At 42.4% G+C, this 19,621-nt stretch overlaps 1 long non-coding RNA gene across 1 annotated transcript; it reads right to left on the reverse strand.

The window, feature by feature from the left end:
* Nucleotides 1–503: 503 nt before the first annotated feature.
* LOC132539325 (uncharacterized) lies at nt 504–9,498 on the reverse strand. Its single transcript, XR_009550574.1, has 2 exons — nt 9,352–9,498; nt 504–791 (listed from the first exon to the last, which is right to left on the reverse strand). It is a non-coding gene; the product is annotated as an uncharacterized LOC132539325 (long non-coding RNA).
* Between the last annotated feature and the right edge of the window lie 10,123 nt (nt 9,499–19,621).

Below are 19,621 nucleotides of genomic sequence, written 5' to 3' on the forward strand. Positions count from 1 at the left end.
AGACTTATTTATTTTTGATATATAGAGAGAGTGAGAAAAAGAAGGGCAAGGAGTAGGAGGAGCAGATGCAAGGAGAACTAGCACATCACTTTGGCAGATTTGATGCCAGAGATCAAACTTGGGATCTGATGTTTGACAGTCCAACATTTTTATTTTACTTTATTTTTTTCACCAGAGCACTGTTCAGCTCCGGCTTATGGTAGTGCAGGGGATTGAACCTGGGACTTTGGAGCCTGAGACTATGGAGCCTGAGAGTCTTTTTGCATAACCATTATGCTATCCACCCCTGACCCAGTCCAATATTTTATTCACTGCACCACCTCCAAGGCCACTGCAAAAAGGCATTTTAGAACTTGACATCAGGCTGAGGAGAGATAGTATAATGGTTATGTAAAATGCCTTTTACACCCAAGGTACCAAATGTCCCAGGTTCAATCCCCCAGCACTGCCAGAAGCCAGACCTTTGAGTTATAACAAAAATAAACGAAAAAACACAAAACCTCCATAACAAGTGCTCCAAACTTTTAAAAATCTTTTTATTTATATATTTATTTTAAATAGAGACAGAGAGAAGTTGTGAAGCAAGAGGGAGAGAGAGGGAGAGAGACTCCTGCAGAACCGTTTCGCCACTCACACAGCTGCCCTGCTATGTAGGTGGCAACTGGGGGCTTGAATCCAGGTCCTGGGACACTGCAATGTGTGGACTCAACCAAGTCTGCCACTGCGTAGTTCCAGGACTCCAAACATCTAGAAACACCCTTTTTATGGTGTTCTCTTCCCAATTCTGTCCTCTAGGAAGTACAAAAAATGCAAGTACTATCAACAGGTGATTTTTATTCAGCTGAGACTGCAATTGAGCTAACAGACACACTGTAAAGTTTACACTGGTTTTCAACTCAAGTTGGATGTGCTAAGATCGACCCAGTCTGGAAAAGAGAAATTTCCCATGAGTGGTCATCCCACTTCCAGTTATCTTGTCCATCTCCAAAACTCTCTCCCTTTACACTGTCTGAACTGGAAGACGCTTTGAAGAGGGTTAAACCGGGAACGGCTGCTGGCTATGATAACATCACCCCAGAACTCATTCTTAACCTGGGTCCCGCGGCAAAGAAGTGGCTCGCTGCATTCCTGTCCCACATCTTGGAATCTGAGTCTACGCCCAAAGTTTGGTGTCGTGCGAAGATTATAGCGGTTTTGAAACCAAAGAAAGACCCAACACTGGCGGCCAGCTATAGACCAATTTCTCTCCTCTCCTTGAGAGGCTGCTTCTGTCACGTATTTCTCATCTTACAGAGAAATCCCTATCACCCGCCCAAGCTGGTTTCCGCCCAGGAAGATCTACCTGGCGAACAAGCCCTGGCCCTCTCAACTTACATTGAAAATGGATTCCAGAAGAATTTAAAGACGGGTGCTGTCTTTGTTGATCTCACAGCAGCCTATGACACGGTCTGGCACCGTGGTCTCCTAGTCAAGATCTCAAGATGCTTTCCTCCATGGGTGGCCAACACTATATCGTTTCTTCTCCAAAACAGAAGATTCCGGGTGCATCTGGGTGACAAGTCTAGCAGATGGAGACTTGTCTCAAATGGCCTCCCCCAGGGCTCTGTTCTGGCTCCTACGCTATTTAATATTTACATCAATGACCTCCCAGAAACTTCTTCAAGGAAGTTCATCTACGCCGATGACATCTGCTGTGCAACTCCAAGTTCGACATCCTCGAGGAAACACTCATGAAAGACATGTCTCTGATATCTGATTACTGTAAAAAATGGCGACTAATCCCTAGCACTGCAAAAACGTATCATCTGTTTTCCATCTACACCATGCCTTGGCCTCGCATGTGCTTAATGTGCAGCTTGGTGAAATGAGAATCCGGCATGAAGCCCAGCCAGTCTATCTTGGCGTTACTCTCGATCGCACTCTGTCATTTCATGAACATCTCATAAAAACTGCAGCAAAGGTGGGCGCGAGGAATAACATCATTGCAAGACTGGCCAGCTCCTCATGGGGCGCGAGCGCTTCCACACTGCGATCATCCTCTCTGGCATTATGCTATTCCACTGCAGAATACTGTGCCCCAGTATGGTTCCGTAGCCCCCCTGTCCACTTGGTCGATTCCAAATTATACTCCTCCATGAGGATAATTTCTGGAACCATCCGTTCCACCCCGGTTCCATGGCTGCCAGTTCTTAGCAACATCGCCCCACCAGATATTCGTCAGGATGCGGCATCATCTAAGTTCATTTCCCACGTCTATGCTCGACAGGACCTGCCAATATACGCGGATATCTTCGCCCACCCTGTCCAACGCTTGACGTCTCGTCACCCAATCTGGTCCCTTATGCCTACACTGAACTTCTCTGTTCCAGTCTCTCGGAAACAGAGTTGGCAGTCAGCTGAGGTAAAGAACAAACACCTCATCACAGACCCCTGCAAGCGTCAACCCGGCTTTGACCTAGCACGTTATGATTGGCCAGTGCGCCGCTATGTTCCATCGCTGGGGAGCCAGAGACGACCCGAACTGCCCCTGCGGCTCCAGACAATGACCCACATAGTCAACGACTGCCACCTCTCCAGATTCAAAGGAGGTCTCGAAACTTTACATTAAGCTCAACCTGACGCTGTTGACTGGCTACGGAAGAAGGGCAAACGCTAGAAGAAGAACTGGTTTTCATTTTAACATCTGAATCATGAATTATCCAAAGAGGGGAGAATTGTACCTACTCTCAGAAATCTGCCAATGGAAGGCAAAGTCTGCATGGTCCTGAGATATGCACTTAGCAAATTAGATAGCCAGAGGTGAGAAATTTAGAGGAGAGAACAGAAATGAAATCACAGGACTGACTCTAAAGATGATCATATCCTCTGGGAGCTACACTCTTTCCTGAGCCAGCTTTCTGACATCATCTCCCCAGACAATAACTTGGATCCACCTGCATATCAGATTTCAGGCTCAGGGGGAAAAAAAACTAGTATAGCCACAGGCCCTTTGGAATATAACTAAAACATGCTACTAACCACCTACAAAATGGAGACACCCCCCCAACTCTTCATCTGCACTATTCCAGCCTTTAGGTTCATGATTAGTCAACAATTTGTTTGGCTTTATATATTCACTCTCTTTTCAGCCACCAGGTTCCAGATGCTACCATGATGCCAACCAGACTTCCCTGGACAGACAACCCCACCAATGTGTCCTGGAGCTCCGATTCCAGACAATAACTTGGGTCCACTTGCATATCAGATTTCATTTTACATGCAGGACTGTACATTTACATTTACATGCAGGACTGATTCGCACTTGGGTGTAAAAGGCATTTTACATGCAGGATTGTTTTACACTTGGGTGTAAAAGATATTTTACATATGATGAGACATTTACATTTTACATGCAGGACTTGGGGGAGGGAAAAGGGAGGGGGTGGTAAGAAGGAGGGGGAGAGGAAGGGGAGAGGGGAGGGGGTGGGGAGAGGGAGAGGGAGAAGGAGGGAGAGGAGAAGGGAAAGAGAAGGAAGGAGGGAGGCAGAGAGAGAGAGAGAGAGAGAAAGAGAGAGAGAGAAGCAGGCTACTACAGCATGGAAGCTCAAAAGCTTCAGTGCTCTGGTGCCAGGCTCGAACCTAGGTCATGCACATGGCAAAACAACACACTATCCAAGTGAGTTATTTCAGTCCTTACCTTAAAAAAAAATAGTTTAAGTAGGCTTTCACAGAAAGAATTGCAGTTGATGGGCAGTAGTGCCGCTGGTTAAGCGCAGGTGGCGCAAAGCACAAGGACCGGCGTAAGGATCCTGGTTTGAGCCCCCAGCTCCCCACCTGAAGGGAGGTTGCTTCACAAGCGGTGAAGCAATTACGCAGGTGTCTATCTTTCTCTCCCCCTCTCTGTCTTTCCCTTCTCTCTCCATTTCTCTCTGTCCTATCCAACAACGACAACAATAACAACAACAACAATAAAAAAAAAAACAAGGGCAACAAAAGGGAAAATAAATAAATAGTAAAATAAAAAAAAAAAAGAATTGCAGTTGATAAAAATCACCATGGGGCTGGGGCTGGTGGGCAGTGGCACATCTGGTAGAACGCACATGGACCATGCATGAGAATCCATTCAAGCCCCCTGTCCCTACCCATAAGGAAGAAACTCTACAAATGGCAGAGCAGGACGGCAAGTATCTCTCTCTCTTTTAAATAAGTTATTTATTTCCTTTTGTTGTTTGTTGTTTTATTGTTGTAGTTATTATTATTGATGTCACTGTTGGCTAGGACAGAGAGAAATGGAGAGAGGAGGGGAAGAGAGAAAGAGGAGGAGAGAGAAAGAGTCATCTGACCTACTTCACCGCTTGTGAAACGACTCCCCTGCAGGTGGGGAGCCGGGGGCTTGAACCGGGCCTTACGCCGGTCCTTGCTTTGTGCCACCTGTGCTTAACCTGCTGCTCTACCGCTCGACTCCCGCAAGTATCTATCTTTCTGCTCTCCCTCTCCTTCTCAAGTCTCAATTTCTCTCTGTCTCTATCAAAAAAAAAAATGAAAGAGAGAAAAAAAGGAGGAGGAAAAATAGGCCACTAGTAAAAGTTGATTCATTATGTGGGCAGCAGCCCCCACCAATAATCTTGGTAGGTCCTGTTAATTATTTATATACTTCTTTTATCATTTTGATCAAATATTCATGGTGTGGTCATTTGATTATTATTTATCTGAGCAACTGGAATGTAAACTCCACGAGGGCTGGGCCACAAGTATTTTCATTCAGCATGCTCTCTTCAGCACCTCCAACTCCCTGACAAATAATTGACATCCTACGCATAACTGAGTCACTTAACACCAGAAAATCTCAAAACCAGGTTTAAAAAATTCTAAGCTAAGAAACACCGGTAAGGGCTTGAGTGGCGGTGCACTGGGTTGAGCACACACCTTACAAGGCACAAGGACCCAGGTTCAAGTCCTTCATTCCCACCTGTGGGAGGAAGCTTCACTAGCAGTGAAGCAGTGCTGTAGATGCCTCTCTCTTTCCTTCTCTATCTCTCCTTCCCATCTGAAGTTCTCTCTGTCCTATCAAAATAAATAAATAAATAGAAAGAAAAATGAATTAAATGAATGCATAGAATTAGAAAAATCCAATTAGTGTCTCCATTCATGGTCACTTAGGAACTCCACAGGACTTACATATAATATCAGAATACACAGTAATATCAAAGAGTGAGTATCTGATTAGCTGAGGCGATAATACAACATCGGATGGCTGCAAAAGAAAAAGGGCCAAAGTTCTAACTAGAAGTTTACAGGAGAAAATAGGCATTTATGGGATGTGAGAGACAGAATTGCGCTTAAAAAGTTTACCACTTATTACATTTCTTTTTTCTTTATTTTTTTAATATTTATTTTCCCTTTTGTTGTCCTTGTTGTTTTTCATTGTTGTTGTAGTTACTGTTGTCGTCATTGTTATATAGGACAGAGAGAAATGGAGAGAGGAGGGGAAGACACAGAGGGAGAGAGAAAGACAGACACCTGCAGACCTGCTTCACCGCCTGTGAAATGACTCCCCTGCAGGTGGGAAGCCGAGGCCTCGAACCAGAATCCCTATGCCGGTCCTTGTGCTTTGCTCCACGTGTGCTAACCTGCTGCGCTACCGTACAGGGTCCCCACTTACTACATTTCTACCTGACCCAATTTTAAGATAGAAATATAACCATGCCAAACATCCAGCTAGATCTTTTAATTGGTCTATGTTTAATGAAACAACACCAGAATGCAAACACACTGAGCACTTCATTGAGTTATGTTAAAGATTATGGCCTTCCAGAGATTCTCAATTGCAAACATCCTTGCCCTGTGTGCACTTTAATAAAGCACAATTGTTTGCATTTCTGTTAATTAAACTTGTAGTTCCCCCATGACCAGAACAAGACTTCCTGTTCCTGAGCCTGGACACTGAGATAGTGAGAGACCATTAGCAGTAGTTCCCTTCCTACATAGTTGGGGCACCCCCTCCCCAGCATGAGTTCACAGTATGCAGAGAGGTCTGGAGGAAAAGGCAGCGAAGAGAGAGAGAAGGATGCCCTGGAGACAGGGAACCGGGCCTGAAGTGTATATGCCCAGGAGGGAGGAAAAGCAAGAGAATAAAAAAGAGACCAAAGCACTGAAACTTTTTTTCTTTTCTTTCTTTCTTTTTTATTTCTTTTTGCCTCTAGGATTATCGCTGGGGCTTGGTGCTGGCACTATAAATCCATTGCTCCTGGAGGCCATTTTTTTCCATTTTATAGGATGGGACGGAGAGAAATTGAGAGGGAGGGGGCGAGGTAGAGAGGGGAAGAGAAAGATAAGACACCTGCAGACCTGCTTCACTGCTTGTGAAGCTTTCCCCCTACAGGTAGGGATTGGGGGCTCGAACTTGGGTCCTTGCACTTAGTACTATGTGCACTTAACCAGGTGTGCCACAGCTTGCCCCCTGAAGCTTTCTTCAGTGTTATAGAGGGAAGTGCTAGATCCTGGGTCATTCGAATGGCAAAGCAGCGCTCTATCCAAGAGAGCATTTCCACTAAGCAACTCACACTCCAGAGTTAGGGCATCTTCAGCACAAGGGCTCCCTCAGGGCTAATTATTTAACTTCACAAGCAGGAAAAAGATACCCAGGAAGGAGAAATATTGGAACAGGGATTTATCCAATAAAAGAGAAGTTGACTTTAGAAAGAAAAAAAAACATATATATAAAGTACCAAATCTTTTATGCCAATAAAATAGTCTTTGAAGATCTTCTGGTAACACACAAAAAGCAGGAGTCAAAACAGTTACCTTTTTTTTATTTTTAATTTTCACTTTTGTTGCCCTTGTTGTTATTATTGTTGTTGTTGATGTCGTCGTTGCTGGATAGGACAGAGAGAAATGGAGAGAGGAGGGGAAGACAGAGAAGGGGAGAGAAAGATAGACACCTGCAGACCTGCTTCACTGCCTTTGAAGCGACCCTTTTGCAGGTGGGGAGCCGGGGGCTCGAACCGGGATCCTTACGCCGGTCCTGGTGCCTGCGAACCATGTGCCTTTAACCCTCTGCACCACCACCCAACCCCCCAGCAGTTGCCTTCTAATAAGCGATGATACATCGGTTGCGGGGCTTTTGGAAACTGCTTACTATCTTGGCCTGGTTCTTTTATTATTATTAATATATATTGCCTCCAGGGTTATCGCTGGAGCTTGGTGCCAGCACTCTGAATCCCACTGCTCCTGATGGCCGATTTTTTTCCATTTTATGGGTCAGGACACAGAAATTGAGGCGAGGGGAGATAGAAAGGGAGTGAGAAAGACACCTGCAGACCTGCTTCACCACAGGTGAAAGTTTCCCACTTGCAGGTAGTAAGCAGGAGCTGGAACCCACATCCTAGATCAGGTGCTTGCACTTAGTTCTATGTGCGCTTAACTGGGTATGCTACTGCCTGGTCCCCGGTTTCATTTTTTAAAAAAGAATTAAAAAAAATATTTATTCCCTTTTGTTGCCCTTGTTGTTGTTATTGATGTCATCGTTGTCGGATAGGACAGAGAGAAATGAAGAAAGGAGGGGAAGACAGAGGGGGAGAGAAAGACAGACACCTGCAGACCTGCTTCACCGCTTGTGAGGCGACTCCCCTGCAAGTGGGGAGCCAGGGACTCCCCACGCTGGTCCTTGTGCTTAATTTAACCCGTTGTGCTACCGCCCGACTCGCCCCCCCGTTTCATTTTTATAAGAGGATAAAAGAGTATCTAATTTCTTATCTAGATCTAACTTTCAAATGTTCATGTGCTTTTCAGTGAAAAACGAGAAAACTTGCTAACTGCATCATTATTGGACGATTTTTAGAACTCTTTTTTTATTATCTTTATTGATTTGATAGAGACAGCCAGAAATCATGAGGAAGGGAGATACAGAGAGGCACCTACAGCACCGCTTTCCCACTTGTAAAGCTTTCCCCCTGCAGGTGAGGACTAGCGGCTTGAACCCTGGTCCTTGAGCATTGTAACGAGCACCACCACCTGAGCGCTGATTTAATTTTATTTTTATTATTCTTTAGAAGATTACATAGAGGGGCTGGGTGGTGGCGCACCTTACTGAGTGCACATGTTACAGTGCACAGGGATCCAGGTTCAAGTCTCCATTCCCCACCTGTAGGGGGAAAGCTTTGCAAATGGGGAAGCAGTGCTGCAGGTGTCTGTCTCTCTCCCTCTCTATCACCCCCTTCCCTCTCAATTTCTGGCTATCCCTATCCAATAAATAAATAAAGATAATTTTAAAAATTAAAGAGAAAGAGAAGATGACATCGAAAGCATTTCCCACTACTACTAAAGTCGGAAATTTATATGAACTAGTTACAGAACTGCACTTTTCACATTAAGCATCAGTTCATGGCCTGTTCTTTCAAGAGATATCAGTACTTCCAGTCCCGCTTTCAATCAGTACTATTTCACTCACTTTCTCCTGTCATTTTGATTCTTCCAGAAGTTGTTCTAAAGCTGCTTCTTACCAGAACCTTTCTTAATGGGGCAAAATATTTTCCCTACTAAAATCCAACTAGTATTTGCCAAATGACAGCTTTGAGGAGAGCACTGACAAAATAACCTTTCAAATTCAGTTCCGAGCAATGGTTTCCACTTCCTTTGCATATAATCAGTGTCTGTGATCAAGTAATTACCCCAGTGCATCAGAGTTTTCATTTTCCATTCTGGGTCTCCGGTTCTGATACACACCACATTTGGAAGGTGACTTGTGTCAGATCATAATGAAAGTGCTCATTTGGGCCAGAGAGATAGCCCAGCCTGTTAGAGTGTGGAACTTGGATGGTCAAGCTACCAGCAGCTACAGGTTTAATCCTTGGCATCCCTTATGGTGGCGTCAAGTACTCTGGTTTATCTCTCCTCTTCCTCTCTCTCTCTCTCTCAGCAAATATTATACATAAATATTTTAACGTGATCATTAAATAATCCTAATAACTAACATAGTTAACATAATTAATTGAGCCTATACTATGTGGCAGGCACTCTTAGAAAAACTTGAAATTCACACATGCATTTAATGCCTAGTCCCCTGAGCTCACTATTATTACCTCCAGTAATTATCATTTTGTTTCGTTTGCACTTAGAGAAGGGGTGCCTTTTACCTGCTAAGGACCATTTGGATATTCATAACGTAATTTGCAGGCCATACTATATCATCAACTTAAAAATTAGCACTCAGTGTTGCTGTGGAAAGAAAAAACCCAGTTGTCTTGGCAGGGCAAGTTAAATGATTTTGAGGGCCTTATCTGACTTGTGGCCTGGATGTCCCCCACCCCTGATTTAGAGGAAGTGTGCTTTTAGCTGAATTGTCGTAACCTTGAGATCAGAAGAGAGACTCACATGTTTGCAGGAAGCAGTCTTCAACACTTTGCTGCCTTCTCCTACGCCCCCCCTGGGATCGTAGGGCCTCTTATTACCTGAAATATGAAAATGGCATAAGTTTAATTATTCATTTTTCTACCACCCTAAATGAGACGATTAACTGCTGTGTGAAACAAAAGGAAATAGCCTGACCTTCTGGCTGTCAGGAAGTGATAATTAACTAAAACCTGAAGTCAGTTTGAATGGGCAAATGAAAGGGTTTTCCAGAGCTCGATGCAAATGAGTGATCAAAGTCCCTAATTGAAGTCACATAATGGAGCCGTGACAAAAAGGAGAGAAACATGTGCTAAAAATATGTCTTCTTAATTATGTTCACAGGTGCTCTTCTGTAAGTTTCCTCTGAAGTCAAAATATTGAGTGTGGGTGGAGAGAGGGTTTGCAGGGCTGTGGCCTGCAGTGAGGGAGGACACAGGAGGGGAGATGGGGTAGAGTCCAGGGGAAATCAAGTCTATCTCAGATACTGGGAATGTCAGGAAAAGCAGGCACTAATTCAAGACCTGCTAATCACAACTTTAGGATCAACTGGTTGTTTTATTTATTTTTTTAATACTTGCATGAATGGCTTGACCAGAATGATTCATGGAATCATTCTGGGCAAGGCATGTAAAGATAGCCTTCCACACCTCCCTCATCAAAAAGGATCATAAACAGCTGCGAATTACTACGGTCGTACAACTTGTCGTGGCTTCTGGCAGAGCAGATGGGAGCCAAGTTCCAGGTCCTGCGACAATGCCCTTTTACTGTCAGCATTGAACAGTCACAGTGTGTGGGTGCTACACGGAGGATAAGATGGCGTCCTCCTTTGCCCTGCTCTGTTCCACGGTGATACATTTTCAAAAAAGGCCATCAAGCCTTGAAAGCCTCTCACACACGGCATGATATGTAAATAAGCAACGGCCCCAAATCTGGCAAAATGAGTCAGTGTTAATAACTCAAAAGAGTCACAGGGATTCAGGCAGTCCAATTCTTCTGCCAAAAGTTTAGAATGTTTGCTCAGTACTTGGATTAAAAAAAATGTTCTTGATTTTGCTTCAGTACATTTCCTATTTAGATATTCTGCTGAACATGTGTCAAACACTATCTGTGACCTTACTAGGATATCCCAGAGCATACAAGATAGGATTGGAAGAACTTGGAGCGTTCAAAATTATTCTTGCTTAGCCAACATTTTCCATTCTTCTATATCCACAGCAATGGTCACTATTGCCATATATGGAGGAAAAGTGAAGAAACTCTATGTTACATACAGCAATGATAATAATATGTCATTAACTAATTCTGGAACATTTATTATTGCCAAACACTGTTTATCATTACCAAACCTCTCTGACAAAGTAGGTTTTCTTTTCACTTCACAAATCAAAGCTCAGAAGTTAAGTCATTACCCTGTGCTGACATGAAAACTAACGGGATGGAAATTCAAATTCATGGCTCTACAGTTTGAGCCATATGAAAGTTGATCATTTTTCACCAGAAATGAGATTTTTATGTTTCAATCTACTCTTGGAATATGTTGCCCCTGAGAGGAAATCTAGAATTCTTTTTTCTTTTTTAAATTATCTTTATTGGATAAAGACAACCAGAAATCATGAGGGAAGGGGGTGGGGAGAAACAGACACCTGCAGCACTGCTTCACCACTTGCAAAGCTTTCCCCCTGCAAGGGGAGACCAGAGGCTCAAACTTAGATCCTTGCACATTGTAACCTGTGTGCTCAACCAGGTGTACCACCACCTGGCTCCCAGAATTCTTTCCTTATATCACAAAGACTTCTGGTAAACTGACAGTGTGTTTACTGGAAAATGGTACAAAGCTATAAAGGGGTTAAGTAGTTGGTAAATGGTAAAATAATGTCTCATCTTTTCATTAATTACTATTAATGTTACCAGTTAAAAATATGAAATATAACTTGCACAACAAAATGGCAAAGCATGTAAAAAAGCGACTCTTCTGCCTCTTATATCTCTAATACGTCTGATCTGGAAATTTCCACATACAATCATGTTCATCATATTTTTTTCCAAGCACTGAAATGATTTCTATTTTTTAAAAGCTAACAATACTAAACTGTGATTTCAGTAGACTATGTGTTTCAATGAGCAGGTAGACTATGAGCCTGTCACACAAATACCTTAAAAAGATTAATTTACAAGGGCAACTTAGTTTTTTGAGAATGGTAATTACCTGGATTCAGTAGCACAGTTTAGACAGAAGATATTATCTACGACTAATTACTTCTCTGAGTTCTGTTAGAAACAGCACATAATAAATCCAAGTCTTCTTGGTAACTTTCTTCATCAATTTAGGCAGAACAGAAAATATTAAGGCAACTGATGGTTGTCAATGCGTTTAGTATACCATAAGTACTGAACAGTGAATGGTTAAATACATAATAATGGAAAGATATAGTGACACCAAAAATTAATAATAATGATAAGGTTAATGAGTCTTAGCACGTGTTCCAGTCATAGGAAGACATTAGAGGCATTAGAGGCACTAGGAAGTCAAATAAATAAGAGAATTAATAAACTCTGGTGATATTACAGAGACTAATATTTGGTTCTTTTGACTTCCAGATCAACCTCCTCCTTCCTGTCTAATTCCCTCAAATGACACTGGTCCCAAGTACTATTTTGTTCCTTTCTACCTGCAGTTCTTTCTTGGAAGTCATGGGGAACCACTGCCCAATAAAATAATATGCTAAAATATATTAATATACTCACCACCTTAGGTGATTATACTTAAAAAGGGGATAAATTAGATTCTTCATCTTTGTTGAGACAAGAAAATCAAATAACTTTAGGAACTTTAGGTTAGTTCCCTTTTTTGTTTGTTTGTTTAATTATATTTGTTTGTGTATTTTCACCAAGGTGATTGCTAGGGCTCAGTGCCTGCAGGATCATTTCACCACTCCTGACAGCCATTTTTTTTCTTTTGCATATAAAGACAGAAAGAAATAGGGAGAGATGAGGGGAGAGAAAGGCACCTGCAGCACTGCTCTACTGCTTGTGACGCTTCCTTCCTGCAGGTGTGGAACTGGGAGTGGGACCTGGGAGAGTCAACTCTTATAAATTTATTCCCAGCATTCAAAGCCTGATCTTCTTCCAGGCCAGAAAAAGTTTCCTTTCATTTTCTGGACTTTCTGTTTATCTCCTGTGTGGAAGGCAATAGGCTTGAGTAAAGTCTCTGGCCCATGTGATGAACAGGAATCTGAACTAGCACGAAGTGAATGATGGCTTTACAGTATTACCTGTGAACCAAATAAAACAGCTAAAAAGAAGCAGTACTAAGTAAAAACTTCCTACTGTCATTTTTAGTATAAAGGCAAACATATAGAAGAAAAAGAAGGCAATATATTGATTGATGTGTGGGTGATTCAGCTGATGTCTACATCAATAATGACTCATTCTGTAAAAAACAGAATTTTTGGGAAATCATGCTATTGTACCAGAAGACAGGTACAGAAACAACAGGTTCTAAACATAATTTTATTTTATTTTAATATATAATTTTGAATATTCTGATTACTACTCTTTTCTCTAAAGACATTGAAAAGGGAAATGTTATTATTAGACTGTGAGAAAAGGCAGTCCTCTGTGTATGAAAATAATTTTTCTAAAATAGTATTTATGGGCAGTCCTGTATTTAGGAGCTTCTATTAATAGCCCATCATTGGCCTTACATCAAATCTGTGAGAGTGCCCCTCTTCTTTCTTTCTTTCTTTCTTTCTTTCTTTCTTTCTTTCTTCTTTCCTTTTTTATCTTTTTATTTATTTATTTATTCCTTTTGTTGCCCTTGTTGTTTTATTGTTGTAGTTATTGTTGTTGTCATTATTGTTGGATAGGACAGAGAGAAATGGAGAGAGGAGGAGGAAGACAGAGAGAAGGAGAGAAAGATAGACACCTGCAGACCTGCTTCACCGCCTGTGAAGCAACTCCCCTGCAGGTGGGGATCCGGGGCTCGAACTGGGATCCTTATGCCGGTCCTGCACTTAACCTGCCGCGCTACAGCCCGACTCCCTTCTTCTTTCTTTTTATCAGAGCACTGCTCAGTTCTGGCTCGTGGTGGTGTGGGGGATTGAATCTGGGACTTTGGAGCCTCAGGAATGAGAGACTTTGCATAACCAGTATACTATCTAGCCAACACCCAGAGTGCCCTCTTTTCTAAGGAAATAACAATTTTGCAGAGTATACTCCTCTGAGACCAGTGGGTTTATTTTATTTAAAATTTTTCTAAAAAGATTTACATATGCAGTGCTGGGGACTGAACCTGGGACCTCATGCATGCAAGTCCTGGGCTCTACTGATGACCTGTCTCACCAGTTGGAGCCAATGGGTTTTGACAGCTTTATGACCAAAAACCAATCAAACTCTCTTAGGAATCTGAGTCAAGTTACAGAAACAACAGTCAGGGGTTGTGGACGGCCACTGACAGCTTATATCCAGTTGGGCCTAGGTTTAATCCAGTGTTAAGCCAGACCAAAGGTAATGAGGGTTTTGACAGCTACACACACTGATGCAAAGATATTCTACTCCTTTTGTGTCTTCATTGAAAAATGGGCTTTATGAACAGCACACAGTGAAAGTAAGGCCATGGACTTGTAGGCTGATGTTAGGAGAAACCTGACCAAAAAAAAAAAAAAAAAAAAAACATACACCAACTAGTGACAACAATGGTATCTGTTATCCCTTGGAGGTAAGTGTGGTCTTCTCATTGTAGCATTTTTTGTTTCTTTGCCTCCAGGGTTATCACTGGCGCTCAGTGCTGGCACTATGAATCTACTTGCTCCTGGGGGCCATTTTCTCTATTTCACTGGATAGAACAGAGAGAAATTGAGAGGGGAGGAGGAGACAGAGAGGGGGAGAGAAAGATAGACATCTGCAGACCTGCTTCACTGCTTGTGAAGCGTCCCCCCTGCAGATGGGGAGCTGGGAGCTCGAACCCGAATCCTTGTGTGGGTCCTTGAGCTTAGTACTATGTTCCCTTAACTGGGTGCGCCACCACCTGGCCCCTCACTGTAGTGTTTTCTAAACATGATACTAGATTGTCAGGGCCAAGGAGGTAGCTCAGTGGTAGAGCGCATGTGTGCATGAGGCTCTGGCTTTGACCTCGGGCACTACAGCACTTTCAAGTGAAGATGATCAAAATTAATTAATTAATTGATGGATTAAATGGAAGATCGAAAATGGTGGAGTGGTGCTCTGAATTTTCTTTCCATCGAATGAAAATAATTATATTAGAGGGTTCAGGTGGTGGCTCTTTCAGTAGAATGCACATGTTATTTATTATATTCAAGTCCCCACTCCCCACCTGCAGGGCTGGGGGAGCATCATATGTGGTGAAGCAGTGCTACAGATGCCTTTCCTTCATTCTGTCTGCCTCTGCCCCTGTGTCTCTCACCATCAACTGAAAGAAACTAAACAGTTGCTGAAAAAGGTAGAGTCATGCAGACACTGAGCCTCAGTAACAACCCCAAGGCTATAAATAAATACATAATCTAGACAAGTCCATGAACCATCTGGTAGTGTGAGTTTTTCAGATTACTTTCTTTCCTCACAGGAAAGAGAGAGAAAGACTGCCAAAAGGCACTGGGGAGAGGGAAGTCCACGAGTCAGAGATTGTTGGCTGCTAGGAATGCTCTTTCTAATGAACTCAGATTAAAAAGAGGAGTTAGCTGTGAAGGTAAAAGTAGGCAGGTCTCACTGACATCCAGAAGCAGCAAGCAAAGTCCAGATGTCACGGGACACCAAAGCCACTTCAACTGGGAACCAGAAAGTTTAGTGGGTCTCTGTCCCTTGACTCTGATCCTTTTTCTCTTTCATTTCCTCTTTTTTCTTTCTATTCCTCTCCTTGCTTTTTAAAGCATGTCTGATTCCTTTCTTTTGTAGACATTGACTTCCTCTGATTATTTATAATTTTGTTCTCAAGTTAACTTTAGTCAAACTAGACATTGACTTAAACTGGCACCAACCTCAATACAATCGGATGTGAGTTCTCAGTGGTAGTCCACAAACCCTGACTGCTGTTTCTGTAATCTGGCTCAGATTCCTGAGCGAGTTTGATTATTTATCATTATCCCTTTCCTTTTTTTATATTTATTTATTTATTCCCTTTTGTACCCCTTGTTGTTTTATTGTTGTAGTTATTATTGTTGTTATTGATGTCGTCGTTGTTGGATAGGATACAGAGAAATGGAGAGAGGAGGGGAAGACAGAGAGGGGGAGAGAAAGATAGACACCTGCAGACCTGCTTCACCGCTTGTGAAGTGACTCCCCTGCAGGTGGAGAGCTGGGGGCTTGAACCGGGATCTTTATGCCGGTCCTTGCGCTTTGCGCCACGTGCACTTAACCCGCTGTGCTACCGCCCAACTTCCCCATTATCCCTTTCTTGCCCATAAGTTTATTTCTGGGTCATGAGATAATTCATCTAGTAGGACTGCACACTTCACTATATGCAAGGAGCTGAGTTCCAATCCTCAGTACCACATCGAAGTGCCATGCACAGTACCAAGAGAGTTCCACGAACCCTGCAGCAAGCAGTACTGTGTTTCTCCTTCTGTCTCTCTGTCCTTCTCTGTCTTTGAGATTGAAAGGAGAAAAATAATCTTCCAGGAGAGGTGAAATCAGGCAGGCTCAAAGTCCCTGCACCAAAGACAACAGTAAAAAAAAAAAAAAAAAAAAAAGTCTGTTTCTAGTCTGTTCAGAATTGGGTGAGGTGAACAGGGATGCAGGAGGGGTGTTCAGAGCCATCACAGCTTGTTTTCAACAACAGAGACTGTGAATAGCAGGGATTCTCAGATCCTGGAGCTAGTAGAGCTGGAGGTTACACAAACGACTCATCTCAGGTAAACTAAGTAGGACAGAGTTTGGAGCATGGTTAAGAATATTCTTTGCTTTCCGGGGGCCAGGCGGTGGCGCACCGGGTTAAAAGCGCCTAGTGCGAAGTGAAACGCAAGGACTGGTGGAAGGATACCGGTTTGAGCCCCTGGCTCCCCACCTGCAGGTGAAGCAGATCTGCAGGTGTCTATCTTTCTTTCCCTTTCTCCCTTTCTTTCCCCCTCTCTGTCTTCCCCATCCTCTCTCCATTTCTCTCTGTCCTATCCAACAACAGCAACAAAAGCAACAGCAACAGCAATGGAAAAATGATGACCTCCAGGAACAGTGGATTCGTAGTGCAGGCACCAAGCCCCAGTGATAACCCTGGAGGCAAAAAAAAAAAAAAAGAATATGCTTTCTGATTAATCATCCTTTTTCTTCCTCTACTACAAATTTAACAGAAGTAAACTGCTATTCTGAAGGTGGTGCAGTTATTACTGTGTACAGGGTTCAGAGACTCCTGGGTGAACTGAAGAGAGAGAACTAGAGACTGAGGATATTTTTATTCATTCATTCAATAAACTTTAATAAACTTTGAGCACCTACTCTGTGCCTTGTACTAGATGATGAATCTTATAAAATTGAAAAGTTTATTTTGTTAAATTGCTCTTCGGGGCTGTAAAGTAGTTTATCCACTAAATACACTTTAGGTTCCACCACTGAGAAGTTCCCAGAATACTCCTGGAGTCTATTGCACCTAAACTTTTCTAAAAGTCGGGCATTAACAAATCTGCATGCATATACAATGATAACTACTGGCTATAGAAACTCAACTCAGTCTAGTGTATAGAAAGAAAAGACTAGAATAAGCATGATAAATCATTTTTGTCTGGCTTTGTGTCCTCACTCTTGCAAGGTTTGGTTGTGACCAGCCCTCCAGTGGTGAAGAAACTTACTGTATTTTCTATAGGCAGACCTGCTTTTTTTTTTTTTTTTTAAATCTAGTGACAAAGTGTTATAAAAAGAAGAAAAAAGAGGAGATTATAGTTTTAAAGTTGTAAGTGATTTTGTTTTCAGGTATATATTTTATTTTGACACATTTATCTTTATGGGCAAATGAGTTATTTTAGGCACTGGTTGAGGCATAAAGACAGAAACTTGAACTAGCATAGGGGGCTAGGTCAATGTAATGGTTATGATTATAATCCAGCTCCTTGCCTCCCATGACTCTAATGTCTTTATCTTAGTGACATCATGAAAAAGTACATAAGTGATCAATAACAATATATATACACATACATGTACATATACCTAAATTTTAAACAATACAGTCTAAAAAATTCATAAAATAAAGAAAAAAAAACCCCAAAACTAGAAAAGAAAAGAAAACAAAATAAAATATTCATCATGCCATTAAAATGACCAGCTGAAGGGCTGAATGTCAACAGTGTTTCAAAACTACAAAATATCACTCAGTATTTGAATTAGACTGAGTTAATTCAGTGCCTTATTGGGAAATCAGTATTGTTGCCTAACCTCTACAGGGAAGTCTTTTTTCCGCTTTATACAATCTTAGAGAGCTGACGGGATGCATTGTATCTACCTTCTCGTGGTGCATCCCGTGAGTACCCATTCATTGGGGAAACTGACGATCCTTCCTAGCCGACTGAATCCACATGGATCCCAGTCACTTTCAAAGCCAGCAACAAGCAGCTCCTGACAGCTTTCAACCTGACCTGTTGACTGGCTACGGAAGAAGGGCAAACGCTAGAAGAAGAAGAGAGCTGACAAAATGAACTCAGCTGGATACTGTGTGGCTTTGCCATGTGTAGAACTCAGGTTTGAGCCTGGGGCCCCACTGCATTAAAGGAAACTTCAGAGGTGTGAGATCTCTCTATCTATCTATCTCTCTGACTCTTTGCTTCTTTGTCTCTATCTTTAAAAATATATATCTTACAGGGCTAGGTGGTGGTGTACCTGGCTGAGTGCACAAGTGACAGTGCACAAGGATCTGGGTTTGAGCCCCCAGTCCCCACCTGTAGGGAGGAAAGCTTCAGGAGTGGTGAAGCAGTGCTACATGTGTCTCTCTGTCTCTCTCCCTATCACCTCCTTTCCCCTTGATTTCTGACTGTTTTTACCCAATAAATAAATAAACATAACAATAAAATTTTAAAATAAAAATTATATTATAATAGATTTTTTGCTGACCATTTAGTCAAAACCTTACTATATATATATATATCTTCTTTTTTTCCTCCAGGGTTATTGCTGGGACTCAGTGCCTGCACCATGAATCCACTGCTCCTGGAGGCCATTTTTTCCACCTCTTGTTGCCCTTGTTGTTGTAGCCTTGTTGTGGTTATTATTGTTATTGTTGATGTTGATTGTTGTTGGACAGGACAGAAATGGAGAGAGGAGGGGAAGACAGAGATGAGGAGAGAAAGATAGACACCTGCAGACCTGCTTCACCGCCTATGAAGTGACTCCCCTGCAGGTGGGGAGCCGGGGGCTCAAACTGGGATGCTTACGCTGGTCCTTGCGCTTTGTGCCACATGCGCTCAACCCGCTGCACTACCACCCAACCCTCTCAAATATATTTTTAACCAGTATACTTAACTTACAAAGTGGCTGTGTTCCAATTTTATTTTTTAAAAAAAATGCAGTGAGGAAAGCAGAAAAGGCAAGTACATAGATGTTAATTACTATTGACTGTGTAAAACAATAATTATAATGTGCTTTGTAGTATAAAATATATGTAAAACTAAAATGCAAGGTAAGGCAAATGCTACTGTGATTTCATCCTGAACTCCCTGGGCAGATGACCTCACCAATGTGTCCTGGAAACTCACCTCTCCAGAGCCCTGCCCCACTAGGGAAAGACAGAAACAGGTGGGGGCAGAGTGGTGGCATACCAGGTTAAGTGCACATATCACCATGTGCAAGGACCCCGGTTCGAGCCCCTGCTCCCCACCTGCAAGGGGAATGCTTCATAAGCATTGAAGCAGATCTGAAGGCGTCTATCTTTCTCCCTCCCTCTATCTCCCCATCTCTTTCAATTTCACTTTTGTCTTGTCAAATAAAAATATAAAGGGAAAAAAAAAAGGAAAAAATGGCCTCCAGGAGGAGCAGTGGATTCATAATTTTGGCACTGAACCCCATCGATAACCCTGATGGGGAAAAATACAAATAGATAGATAGATAGATAGATAGATAGATAGATAGATAGATAGATATAGATATATAGCTATGTTGATATATGCATGCTGGAGGTATGGATCAACCTGCCAATGCCCATGTCTGCAGAGAAGCAATTACAGAAGCCAGACCTTCCACCCTCTGCACCGCATAAAGAATAGTGGTCTATACTCCCAGAAGGGAAAATGTTAGGGGAAGATGACCAGAGGGGTCTGAACTC

Source organism: Erinaceus europaeus, chromosome 7, assembly GCF_950295315.1.
Source record: "Erinaceus europaeus chromosome 7, mEriEur2.1, whole genome shotgun sequence".
Classification (NCBI taxonomy): Eukaryota; Metazoa; Chordata; class Mammalia; order Eulipotyphla; family Erinaceidae; genus Erinaceus; species Erinaceus europaeus.